At 45.2% G+C, this 14,398-nt stretch overlaps 1 protein-coding gene across 1 annotated transcript in view; it reads left to right on the forward strand.

Annotated features, from left to right (window-relative positions):
• Positions 1 to 263: 263 nt before the first annotated feature.
• ZNF335 (zinc finger protein 335) overlaps positions 264 to 14,398 on the forward strand; it is a 142,534-nt gene continuing 128,399 nt past the window's right edge. The window contains exon 1 of the mRNA XM_073606265.1: positions 264 to 501. The gene's annotated coding sequence lies outside the window, so the exon portion shown is untranslated. The remainder of the gene's footprint in view (positions 502 to 14,398) is intronic.

Consider the following 14,398-nt stretch of genomic DNA (forward strand, 5'->3'; position numbering starts at 1 on the left):
AACTATACAGATCAGACCAAAATGAGAGACAAATGAGGAGGAATGAGGGACAGAGGAACATTGCTCCAAATTAGGGACAGCCCTCGAAATCAAGGACAGTTGGGAGTATGGGTATTCCACCTTAGCACTGAATCACCCTTGCCAGCACCAATCATGGCCGCACTACTACTCAGTCAGCGATTACGTCAGCACAAAGGCAAACTGGTTCAATTTGGAGGCCCTACTGTAACCTTCCGCCGCATGACCAAATATAGTCCCTTCTCCTTATTGAAAACGAACAGAAATGCCATCTATGAGGGTGAAATAATGTATCTAATGCAGTTACTTTCGAGCTCATTTGCATGATATGAACAAAAATAAAAACGGAGCACGAGGTAAAATGAGTCCGGCCCAGGGCGCGCAGTGATCCCGTGGTGTCCTCGAAGGTGCCGGCGTGAATAACGCGTCCAGTGCTGGCCGGAGAGAAGGTACGGGAACCGGGGACGATTCGGCGGAGAAAAGGTTAGAAAACCGAGATAATTAACTCGTGAAAAGGTTGTTTCTGTGTTTCTGTCAGGCTTTGGGCCGAATTAATGCCGCACGTTGTGAACAAGATGGCGGCTGAAGGCAGGCAGTACAAGGGCAGCCCAGAGGAGAGGACCCCAGAGGGAGTAAGGGACCAGGCTTCCTTAGTGTGGGCTCAGTGTATACAGAGGGACAAGCATGGCTGAGGAGGGGGAATGTCTGCTGGACCCTCTGCTGATCTTATTTACCAGCTGAAGTCACAATAAAGCTGAACATTTGACCAGATTCTGGGTTCAAATCTTCCCATTTCTCCTAACAAGCAGTACTTAGGCTGCAAGGAGTACAAAGACTGTGTTCTCTTTTATATCACTCACATAGACAGACAATGCAGCTCCATATGAGTGTGATTGTGCTTCATATATTAGATTTAAAATGTTTGGTGCTGATGGGAAAATGTACAATAATGTACGACGTGCCATAAAACGAAGGCCATGTGGACATTTGTGGGCATTTTCTATGCCTAGCATAAAGTAACCAGCTCTGTCCAATGCCTGGGAGTCACAGCCTGCCGTACAAGTGAATGGTAGTATACGATTATTAGCACGTAAGCGCCAGTGCTGCTGTGCATCAGTGTCTCCCCATGCATGCGCGTACCCTAGGGTTACCACCGTTTCTTTAAGTCAAACCTGGACACTTTAGCAGCGCACAGGAATTTTGTTTTATGGTATAAACTATACGTATATTTTGCAATTAAATAACATTTCTAATCATATGAAGTTAATCACGAGTCGCCCTTTATAATCAGAGTCGGCAGGGTTCCCCCTTTAGATTGGAGCCCGCAGGGTTCCCCCTTTAGATTGGAGCCCGCAGGGTTCCCCCTTTAGATCGGAGCCCGCAGGGTTCCCCCTTTAGATCGGAGCCCGCAGGGTTCCCCCTTTAGATCGGAGCCCGCAGGGTTCCCCCTTTAGATCGGAGCCCGCAGGGTTCCCCCTTTAGATCGAAGCCCGCAGGGTTCCCCCTTTAGATCGGAGCCCGCAGGGTTCCCCCTTTAGATCGGAGCCCGCAGGGTTCCCCCTTTAGATCGGAGCCCGCAGGGTTCCCCCTTTAGATCGGAGCCCGCAGGGTTCCCCCTTTAGATCGGAGCCCGCAGGGTCCCCCCTTTAGATCGGAGCCCGCAGGGTCCCCCCTTTAGATCGGAGCCCGCAGGGTCCCCCCTTTAGATCGGAGCCCGCAGGGTCCCCCCTTTAGATCGGAGCCCGCAGGGTCCCCCCTTTAGATCGGAGCCCGCAGGGTTCCCTTACACTGTAAGGGGGGACTCTGCAGACTCTGATGTAAGGGAGAACTTTGGGGACTCTAACATAAGGGATGCTCTGGGGACCCTGATTTAAGGGGGAACACTGAGTACTCTGATGCACGGTGAGGACTCTGATGTAAGGGGAACACTGTGGCCTCTGGTGTAAAGGGGAACTGTGATGTAAGGGGTGCTCTGAGAACCCTGATTTACCTTAGTGTACTCACTCAGAGGCAGGAGAGAGAAGAGGGGAGACTTCAGTCACAGACAGGGATGGATGGTGAGCTCACTCACCCCTTGGCAGTCAGCACCTCTCATCCAGATGTATCTGAGGCTGCTGGACTTCAAATTTCCGGCCCCCACTTTCCTTTTCTGAGGCACAGCCCTGGGAATTGGAGTGTGGGCAGACACAGAGGGGTAGGGGGGAGGAAGAGGAGCAGATTGAGCCCTCTCTTCTCTCACGTCTGTGTGTGGGGAGTCTGTTAGTGCTGGCTTTGGGCAGTGTGAAAGAGAGTGTAACAGACCTTCTGCTTAGACAACTGCAGCCAGCAACCCTGCTGGGAAGCCATAGTCCAGTCTGAATAATGTGTCCGAGTTTCAGGCAGTTTGAAAACCAGACACATGATTCCAAACCCGAACTGTCCGGGTGAATCCCGGACAGGTGGCATGCCTAAGCCTATTTCTGACATTTGGTGTTTACAAGTTAAAATCCGTATTTTTTGCTAAAAAATTACTTAGAACCCCCAAATATATATATATATATATATATATATATATATATATATATATATATATATATATATATATATATATATATATATATATATATATATATATATAATTTTTAGCAGAGAATCTAGAGAATAAAATGGCGATTTTTGCAATATTTTATGTCGCACGGTATTTGTGCAGCGGTGTTTTAATCACTTGCCACCCAGGCTAATTCTGACATTTCTCTCCTACATGTAAAAATCATCATTTTTTTGCTAGAAAATTTCATAGAACCCCCAAACATTATATATGTTTTTTTTTAGCAGAGACCGTAGAGAATACAGTGGCGGTTGTTGCAACTTTTTATCTTGCACGGTATTTGCGCAGCAATTTTTCTAATGCATTTTTTTTTTTTGGGGGGAAAACATCCCTTGTAATAGGAATATGACATGATAGGTTCTATTTACAGTGAGATATGGGGTCAATAAGACTCCACATCTCACCACTAGGCTTGCGAAGCCTGAAATAAAAAAACAAAACAAAAAAAAAACGATCATGACTTCCCAGCCGAGGCAACGCCGTTTTTTTTTTTAATGCAGAGGCCGGGTGTGACGTCATAACATCGCGCCCGGCCTCCAACGATCATAGAGATTCCAGCGACCATCTGGTCCGCCGGAAATCTCTATGATCAACATCCGGGGCCGGTGGATCCTGTGTCCGACTCACTGATTGTAGCGGTGAGTCGGTAGAAGTACCGGAGGTTGGCGTGAGTCCCCTCTCGCCTCCCGTAAGAACAATCAAGCGGCGGTACGGCCGCTATGATCCTTCTTATGGTGTAGGGAATCGCCGGCTGAAAACGGCAATATCTAAATGATGTCTGTAGCTACAGGTATCATTCAGATATCCACGCTCAAAGTCCGTCACGTCATATGACTGCGGGCGGGCGTGAGGCAGTTAAACGCAACTTTTTGGGAAAAGGGAAACTTTCATGAATTTAAAAAAAAATGAAATAGTAAAGTTAGCCCATTTTTTAATATAATGTGAAATATGATGTTAGGCCAAGTAAATAGATACCAAACATGTTACGCTTTATAATGGCACGCACTTGTGGAATGGCGACAAACTACGGTACCTAAAAATCTCCATAGGTGACGCTTTAAAACATTTTTACGGTTACCAGGTTAGAGTTACAGAGGAGGTCTAGTGCAAGAATTATTGCTCTCGCTCTGACGATTGCGGCGATACCTCACATGTGTGATTTGAACACCGTTTACGTATGCGGCCGTGACTTCTGTATGCGTTTTCTTTGCTGCGCGAGTTTGCGGGGACGGGGACGCTTTAAAAACTTTTTTTTTTACTTATTTATTTTATTTATTTTTATGTTATTAAATTGTGTTTAAAAAAAAAAAAAATTGATCACTTTGATTACTGTCACAAGGGATGTAAACATCCCTTGTGACAGTAATAGGTGGTGACAGGTACTCTTTATGGAGGGATCAGGGGTCTAAAAGATCTCCAATCCTTCCTTTGCACTTCAAAGTATTAAGATTGCCGAAAACGCCGATTCTGAGTACTGTATCGTTTTTTAAATCCCGCGCCATTGGCAGCTGAGTAACCCGGAAGTGATGTTGTGACGTTGCTTCCGTGTTTACATTCAGGAGACTGGAACAAAGCCGTTTATGGCTTCGTTCCAGTCTGTGCCTAGATGCCGGAAGTGAAGGATCGCGGATCGGGAGGCCCGGTCAGAGCAGCGGGAGGCGGTGGGAGGGGTGATAACAATCGAGCGCTTTTTTAGCCGCATCGGTTGTTATCCCTTGAAAGCCAATCACCTGCTCTAAAAAAACGGAGCTGCGGGCATCATCCCGGTATAACCCCCGAAAGCCGAGGCCGCATATCTGCGTGCGCTCGGCGGCAGGGGGATATAAAACGCCTGCAATCCCGTATGAGACCAGATTGTCTCCGATGTGAAATAATGTGCCACTGCAACAGTCCAGACACAGAGAGTACTGGAAGTTATCGACTCACATGATGGCTGATTTTCTTTGCACATGTCAAACAGATTTAACCCGGAGCTACACACAAAAGGGGAAGCTCAGCTTGTTGGCCCCCCCCCCGCTGCCACATTTGGCACCTTTCGGAGGGAGGCGGGTACCTGATTTTGATAGGTACTTGCTCCCACTTCCGGCTGATTTTCCTGCTGCGACCTCAGCCTGAAGTTCAGCCCCCCTTCTCCTGACCGCCGGGCCATTCACAAAGGGTTATGACTAAGGCCTTACAGGCTGAAACGCGTCAACTGACTTAATCTGCGTTTGTTCACTGTGGCTAGTCAATAAAATGAAGAAATTTTAAGAGCAACAACCGGAGTGCGGATCATTTTTTTCTTCGGTGCCTCATGAGCACCTGCTGTCATATCGCCCTCTGAAAAGTGACCCACTGTGGATCACTTTTCAGAGGGTGGTAAGCACTGCCACATGTGTGAAAGAGCTCTTACTTAACTGCACACCTTTCCTAGTCCCCTTCAGCCACTCTGTGCTAGATGGAGATTCTATTTTATGGCGTGATTGTCACTTTCACAGCTCTGCACAACTTCTATCTGCTCCACAGATCACGGATACAATGTATTTCTCTTCTGTCTTAAAGTGAAACTGCCGTCTGCTCACATAATTTGTAATAAAAACATCTTTGCCATTCTGAAGCTTCCCTCCAACCACTTTGCATATTATTTTATATATACTATGATTCTGTACTTGCCAAATATGCTGCAGAAATCTCCCTCCACTGAGTCTGGCTGCATCCATTTTACATGTGGGCATCTTAAGCTGCTGCCTGTTCACTATCTGGATTCACACAGACACACAGAGGCACACCTCCAGCTCTGCAGCTCTCATTGGCCCTCTTATGACTCACCCCCCCCACCCCCCTTCTTTTCTCGGCAAACTCTCATGAGAGAGAGAGCTGTACATGATGTCATAAGCCTAGGCTTTTTACCAGACAAGAAACAGGAAGTGGGCTGTATAAGGTATTTACTGGCAGAAAAAAAAAGGTTTTGCTATCAAAAGTTAAAACAACAAGAGCAGAAGATTTAATAGATGGAAAGATGAAAAAAATGACTGAAGGTCCAATTTAAGCTTGGTACACCCTATTCGTGTTTTTTTTTTTTTTTTTTTTCCATTTAACCCAGTGGACTGAAGAGAAAAAAAACTGAAAAGCTCAGGAGTAGATCCTGTAATAACAATCTCATGTTAGTACAGTGATCGTCCCAGCTGAGCCATTGTGTTCTGACGGGGGGACTGCCCCCCCCCCCCCGAATACAGTGGTCAGATGCCCATCAGCAGACCTTTTTAGGTCACATTTAAGCCTTTGATCGCCCCCATTTAAACCCCCTCCCAGCCAGTGTCATTAGTACAGTGGCAGTGCATATTTTTAGCACTGATCACTGTATTAGTGTTGCTGGTCTCCAAAAAAGTGTCCAATTTGTCCGCTGCAATGTCGCAGTTCTGCTATTAATCTCTGATCGCCACCACTACTAGTAAAAAAAAAAAAAAAATATCCATAAATCTATCCCACAGTTTGTAAACGCTATAACTTTTGCACAAATCAATCAATATACTCTTATTGTGATTTTTTTTTTTTTTTTTTTTTTCACCAAAAATATGTAGCAGAATACATATTGGCCTAAATTGATGAAGAAATTAGATTTTTTTCCATTTCAAAATTGTCGGTCTTTTTTTTTTTAAATTACAGTGCAAGAAATAAAAACAGCAGAGGTGATCAAATACCACCAAAGGAAAGTTGTATTTGTGGGGAAAAAAAGTTTATTTGGGTACAGCATCGCACGACTGCGCAATTGTCAGTTAAAGTAACGCAGTGCCGTATCGCAAAAAAAAAAATGGCCTGGTCAGGAGGGGGGGGGTAAACCTTCTGGAGGACAAGTGGTTAATAAAGTGATTGTTAATGATCACCTTGTAAAACAACCTGTTCAGTTTAAAAAAGAAATGAAAGACAAAACATTTTTGTATAGATATAAAAAAAACTTTTTTTTTTCTCTCTCTTCTTCTTCTTTTTTTTTTTTAAATAAATGATCACATTCCCTCTGTTGTCAGCTGCATAAGAGCTGGGGGGAGGAGAAGCAGCAGCACACTGAGGTTAACAGAGAATGGCTGTGAGGGGAGGGGGGGGGTGTCAGGACAAGTCTGATCATTGGAGGAGAGCAGGCTGAGTTCCCAGCACAGCTAGAGACCCGACCATGGTGTGTTCATCTGTGGTCAGTTTATAATTCGAAAGCAGAGGGACTGACAGGCACACCAGAGATTTCACACAAAGGAAGCAATACAAAGAGAACCGGATACTCTCTCATACAAGTACATGATACAGCACATATCAGGAACATGAAGGACAGGACATTTTGCAAACTATTCTAAAAGCCTTTCCTCCTGGCAGCAGCGTTTTGGTAGAAAAACCGGCTGACGCTTGTAACGTGTAACGCATTTAGGCGCATTAAAAGGCGTGAAGTGCTTGGACGTTAATTCATTTTATTGGCCAGAATAATAATTTATTCTGCCCATTGAAATGAATTACCGTTCAATTGCTAAACACACCTAGCGTTAATGCGCGTTCAGATGAGTTAACACACGTTAATCAGCGTCAAGCATTTTTTCTGCCAAAACGCCGCTGCTCCTGGACACACTGGCAGTGGGTGTTTTTTTTTTTTTCCCTGCCTCATAAAGCGATTGTAAACCTGCCACTGGTCACGGCACGGGGGCCATTCCTGCAGAGCGCATGCGCCGATGACGTAATCAGTGCAGTATACAGTAAATATCTCCTAAACAGTGCAAGTTTAGGAGATAATTACAGTACCTAATAAGTGAGTCTTTCTATAGGCTTACCTATAGGTACAAACAAACAAGGGGAGTTTACTTCCTCTTTAACCACTTAACAACCGGCCCATAGCCAAATGACGGCTACAGGGCGGTTGTTTAACTCTGGGAGGACGTCCAGGGACGTCCTCCCAGAATTCTGCTCTCGCGCGCCCCCTAGGGCGCGCACTCGAGAGCATCCGTGACCGCCGAGTCCAGAGGACCCGGCGCATCACAGATCCCGGTAAATGGCCGCTGATCGCGGCCGTTTACCATGTGATCGCTCCGTCTGATGACGCCGGTTCCTCTCCTCCCCTCTGTGTACCGATCGGTACACTGTGAGCGGAGAGGGGGATGGATGGATGGCTGCAGCGTTGTGGGCTGCATGTGTAGTGCCCACAGCGCTGCACAGAGACATCCAGCCTTCCATCCATCCATGCTCAGCCATCCCCACTACTCTGCATGCCCTGCAATGCCCTCTGCAATGCCCCACAGTACTCTGGTATGCCCCACAATACCCCTGCAATACTCTGCCATACCCTGCAATACCCCTGCAATACTCTGCCATACCCTGCAATACCCCTGCAATACTCTGCCATACCCTGCAATACCCCGCAATACTCTGCCATACCCTGGAATACCCCGCAATACTCTGCCATACCCTGGAATACCCCGCAATACTCTGCCATACCCTGGAATACCCCGCAATACTCTGCCATACCCTGGAATACCCCGCAATACTCTGCCATACCCTGGAATACCCCGCAATACTCTGCCATACCCCTCAATACCCCGCAATACTCTGCCATACCCTGCAATACCCTGAAATACCCCACAATACTCTGCCATACCCTGCAATACCCCACAATATCCCGCAATACTCTGCCATACCCCGCAATACCCAGCCATACTCAGTGATACCCAGCCATACTCTGCGATACTCAGTGATACCCAGCCATACTCTGCTATACTCAGTGATACCCAGCCATACTCTGCAATACTCAGTGATACCCAGCCATACTCTGCAATACTCAGTGATACCCAGCCATACTCTGCAATACTCAGTGATACCCAGCCATGCTCTGCAATACCCCGCAAAAATCTGCAATACTCTGCCATAACCTGCAATACTCTGCAATACTCTGCCATACCCAGTCATACTCTGCCATACCCAGTCATACTCTGCCATACCCAGTCATACTCTGCCATACCCAGTCATACTCGGCGATACTCTGCAATACCCAGCCATGCTCAGCCATACTCGGCCATGCTCAGCCATACTCGGCCATGCTCAGCCATACTCGGCCATGCTCAGCCATACCCAGCCTCTGTATGTGGCCAGGCTGTGGAAATCTCACACATGTGGTATCGCCGTACTCAGGAGGAGTAGGAGAATCTATTTTGGGTGTCATTTTTGATATGTACATGCTATGTGTTAAGGATGGATATAAATAGTGTAGCGCTAGTATTAAATCACAAAAAAAAGGTAAGAATTGCAAGAAGCATAGTATCCAACTTGGACCACCATAAATTTAGAGAGTGGTGCCAAGGAGGATTTGGATAGATCTCTATTCCCCTCACAGAAATCTATAAACCAATAACGGATCAGATTCCAATGGTAATGTCTATGCACCCCATAACTAAATTAAATGAGGTAGTGAAAAAAAGGCAACAAAGAAAATATGCATATAACTATTTGATTCATAACACCATATATCCTAAATAGTACCGGAAAGAGTCTCTATAAATGTCTATTTAAATAGAAATTACAGGTTAAAAAGTCCAACATAGATGTTGATGTTTGTACGCCACATAGGTTGAGAGGAGATGGTATACAATGATGGAGGCTTACCGGAACCGTTGGACTCACAGAGACATATATCCCTTGAGTCAGAAAAGCTTGTGTTGCCACCGGGCAATAGAATGAAGTGTCACGCTAGACCAATACGGAATCCGGATGCTGTATCCAAAGCTCCCAACGACTTTCTTTCTTGTGTGACCAAATTACGTGATGGCTCATAGAAAGTAAGAAAGGGGCCACATAGTATAATACCGTTTAAGAGAGATAAAATTTATTGTGGTAGAAAACTTACATGTTCCATGGTAAAAAAGCGCTTAATTTAAAATTGATGGCAGGCAGTGGAGTTGGGACTCCACTGCCTGCCATCAATTTTAAATTAAGCGCTTTTTTACCATGGAACATGTAAGTTTTCTACCACAATAAATTTTATCTCTCTTAAACGGTATTATACTATGTGGCCCCTTTCTTACTTTCTATGAGCCATCACGTAATTTGGTCACACAAGAAAGAAAGTCGTTGGGAGCTTTGGATACAGCATCCGGATTCCGTATTGGTCTAGCGTGACACTTCATTCTATTGCCCGGTGGCAACACAAGCTTTTCTGACTCAAGGGATATATGTCTCTGTGAGTCCAACGGTTCCGGTAAGCCTCCATCATTGTATACCATCTCCTCTCAACCTATGTGGCGTACAAACATCAACATCTATGTTGGACTTTTTAACCTGTAATTTCTATTTAAATAGACATTTATAGAGACTCTTTCCGGTACTATTTAGGATATATGGTGTTATGAATCAAATAGTTATATGCATATTTTCTTTGTTGCCTTTTTTTCACTACCTCATTTAATTTAGTTATGGGGTGCATAGACATTACCATTGGAATCTGATCCGTTATTGGTTTATAGATTTCTGTGAGGGGAATAGAGATCTATCCAAATCCTCCTTGGCACCACTCTCTAAATTTATGGTGGTCCAAGTTGGATACTATGCTTCTTGCAATTCTTACCTTTTTTTTGTGATTTAATACTAGCGCTACACTATTTATATCCATACTGTTTACAAATTTCCTTACTTTGTGTGTGAGCTGCTTTGATAGAGCAAGCGCGGTGTCTTTTGAGTTAATCCATGCTATGTGTTAGAAATATTGTATAAATGGACAACTGTGTGTTTAAAAAAAAAAAAAAGCGTTTTAACCACTTCCGGCCTTCCGTCATACGACGTCCTTGACTTTGTGCGGGGATATCTGAATGATGGGTGCAGCTACAGGCATCATTCAGATATCATCTTTTTCAGCCGGCGATTCTCTACACCATAAGAATGATCATAGCGGCTGTTACACTGCTTGATCGTTCTTACGGGAGGCGAGAGGGGACGTCCCCCCAGAATTCTGCTCTCGCGCGCCCCCTAGGGCGCGCACTCGAGAGCATCCGTGACCGCCGAGTCCAGAGGACCAGGCGCATCACAGATCCCGGTAAATGGCCGCTGATCGCGGCCGTTTACCATGTGATCGCTCCGTCTGATGACGCCGGTTCCTCTCCTCCCCTCTGTGTACCGATCGGTACACTGTGAGCGGAGAGGGGGATGGATGGATGGCTGCAGCGTTGTGGGCTGCATGTGTAGTGCCCACAGCGCTGCACAGAGACATCCAGCCATCCATCCATCCATGCTCAGCCATCCCCACTACTCTGCATGCCCTGCAATGCCCTCTGCAATGCCCCACAGTACTCTGGTATGCCCCACAATACCCCTGCAATACTCTGCCATACCCTGCAATACCCCTGCAATACTCTGCCATACCCTGGAATACCCCGCAATACTCTGCCATACCCTGGAATACCCCGCAATACTCTGCCATACCCTGGAATACCCCGCAATACTCTGCCATACCCTGGAATACCCCGCAATACTCTGCCATACCCTGGAATACCCCGCAATACTCTGCCATACCCTGGAATACCCCGCAATACTCTGCCATACCCTGGAATACCCCGCAATACTCTGCCATACCCTGGAATACCCCGCAATACTCTGCCATACCCCTCAATACTCTGCCATACCCTGAAATACCCCACAATACTCTGCCATAAGCTGCAATACCCCACAATATCCCGCAATACTCTGCCATACCCCGCAATACCCAGCCATACTCAGTGATACCCAGCCATACTCTGCGATACTCAGTGATACCCAGCCATACTCTGCAATACTCAGTGATACCCAGCCATACTCTGCAATACTCAGTGATACCCAGCCATACTCTGCAATACTCAGTGATACCCAGCCATACTCTGCAATACTCAGTGATACCCAGCCATACTCTGCAATACTCAGTGATACCCAGCCATGCTCTGCAATACCCCGCAAAAATCTGCAATACTCTGCCATAACCTGCAATACTCTGCAATACTCTGCCATACCCAGTCATACTCTGCCATACCCAGTCATACTCTGCCATACCCAGTCATACTCGGCGATACTCTGCAATACCCAGCCATGCTCAGCCATACTCGGCCATGCTCAGCCATACTCGGCCATGCTCAGCCATACTCGGCCATGCTCAGCCATACCCAGCCTCTGTATGTGGCCAGGCTGTGGAAATCTCACACATGTGGTATCGCCGTACTCAGGAGGAGTAGGAGAATCTATTTTGGGTGTCATTTTTGATATGTACATGCTATGTGTTAGAAATATTGTATAAATGGACAACTTTGTGTTAAAAAAAAAAAAAAGCGTTTTAACCACTTCCGGCCTTCCGTCATACGACGTCCTTGACTTTGTGCGGGGATATCTGAATGATGGGTGCAGCTACAGGCATCATTCAGATATCCTCTTTTTCAGCCGGCGATTCTCTACACCATAAGAATGATCATAGCGGCTGTTACACTGCTTGATCGTTCTTACGGGAGGCGAGAGGGGACGTCCCCCCCTCCCGCCGCCCTCCGGTGCTTCTACCGACTCACCACTACGATCGAAGCCAGGATCTTTTTTTTTTTTTTTTTTTTTTTTAATTTCAGGCACAGCCTAGAGGTGAGATTTGGGGTCTTATTGACCCCATATCTCACTGTAAAGAGGACCTGTCATGCCATATTCTTATTACAAGGGATGTTTACATTCCTTGTAATAGGAATAAAAGTGATCAAAAATTTTTTTTTTTGGAAAAAAGTGTCAAACTAAAATAAATAAAGTAAAATGAACAATAAAAAAAAATAAAATTTTTTTTAAAGCGCCCCTGTCCGTGTGCTCGCATGCAGAAGCGAACGCATACGTAAGTCCCGCCCACATATGAAAACGGTGTTCAAACCACACATGTGAGGTATCGCTGCGATCGGTAGAGCGAAAGCAATAATTTTGGCCCTAGACCTCCTCTGTAACTCAAAATTTGTAACCAGTAAAGAATTTTAAAGCGTCGCCTATGGGGATTTTTAAGTGGCGAAGTTTGGCGCCATTCCACAAGCGTGTGCAATTTTGAAAGGTGACATGTTAGGTATCTATTTACTCGGCGTAACTTCATCTTTCATATTATGCAAAAACATTGGGCTAACCTTACTGTTTTGTTTTTTTTTTAAAGCAAAAAACATTTTTTTTCCCAAAAAAAACGCGTTCGAAAAATTGCTGCGCAAATATCGTGCGAGATAAAAAGTTGCAATGACCGCTATTGTATTCTCTAGGGTCTTTGCTAAAAAAACATATATAATGTTTTGGGGTTCTATGTAATTTTCTAGCAAATAAATTATGATTTTTACATGTAGGAGAGAAATGTCAGAATTGGCATGGGTGCTCCAGAATGCCTGAAGGTGCTCCCTGCATGTTGGGCCTCTGTATGTGGCCACGCTGTGTAAAAGTCTCACATGTGGTATCACCATACTCAGGAGTAATAGCAGAATATGTTTTGGGGTGTAATCTGTGGTATGCATATGCTGTGTGTGAGAAATAACCTGCTAATATGACAATTTTGTGAAAAAAAAAACTTGATTTTGCAAAGAATTGTGGGAAAAAATGACAACTTCAAAAAACTCACCATGCATCTTTCTAAATACATTGGAATGTCTTCTTTCCAAAAAGGGGTCATTTGGGGGGTATTTGTACTTTTCTGGCATGTTAGGGTCTCAAGAAATGAGATAGGCCGTCAGTACTTCAGGTGTGATCAATTTTCAGATATTGGCACCATAGCTTGTGGACGCTATAACTTTCACAAAGACCAAATCATATACACTAATTTGGGTTATTTTTACCAAAGATATGTAGCGGTATAAATTTTGGCCAAAATATATGAAGAAAAATTACTAATTTTCAAAATTTTATAACAGAAACGAAGAAAAATTTATTTTTTTACAGATTTTTCGGTCTTTTTTGTTTTATAGCGCAAAAAATAAAGAACCCAGCGGTGATTAAATACCACCAAAAGAAAGCTCTATTTGTGTGAAAAAAAGGACAAAAAATTCATATAGATACAGTGTTGCATGACTGAGTAATTGTCATTCAAAATGTGAGAGCACCAAAAGCTGAAAATTGGTCTGGTTATTAAGGGGGTTTAAGTGCCCAGTGGTCAAGTGGTTAAAGCCCCTGCCGCTAAAAGCTGCTAAAAGCCTGTGTGTGTATGGACACATAGGCTAACATGGAGGGGAGTTTAGAGGCAGGAAAAAAAGTCAGACGCCCCTTGTAAAAATGTCCAGTGTGCATGAGGCCTTAAAGAGGAAGTAAACCCTGATGGATTTTACTTCCTCTTTTGCTCCCTGCAAAGCCTGCAAATTAAAAGCATAATGGGCTAGTATGCGTCGCATACTAACCCATTATGTGACACGTACCTGCAAATGAATCCATCTCTGTCCCCTGTGCAGGCTGCGTCCATCTTCGCCCCTCTTCCTTCCTGGGTCCGTGGACTCTGGCTCTATGACTGGCCGGAGCCGCGTGACGTCACTCCCGCGCGTGCACACGGGAGCCGTCAGTAACGGCACAGGCTGGGGGAAGAAATGGCACGGAGGTCCGTTTCTTCATAGCGCATGCGCCGATTACATCATCGGCGCACTACAACTGAAATATCTCCTAAACGGCGTTCATTTAGGAGATCTTTCCACTACCTATAGGTAAGCCTTATTGTAGGCTTACCTATAGTTAAAATTCACTAGGGAGGGTTTACAACCACTTTAATGGCACCCCCACACACCAGCAAAACTCCCACGTTTTCACACGTGCAAAACTGCATGGTGCACACCGCACCATAGAATTCCATCC

This window comes from Aquarana catesbeiana, linkage group LG12, assembly GCF_042186555.1.
Source record: "Aquarana catesbeiana isolate 2022-GZ linkage group LG12, ASM4218655v1, whole genome shotgun sequence".
NCBI lineage: Eukaryota > Metazoa > Chordata > Amphibia > Anura > Ranidae > Aquarana > Aquarana catesbeiana.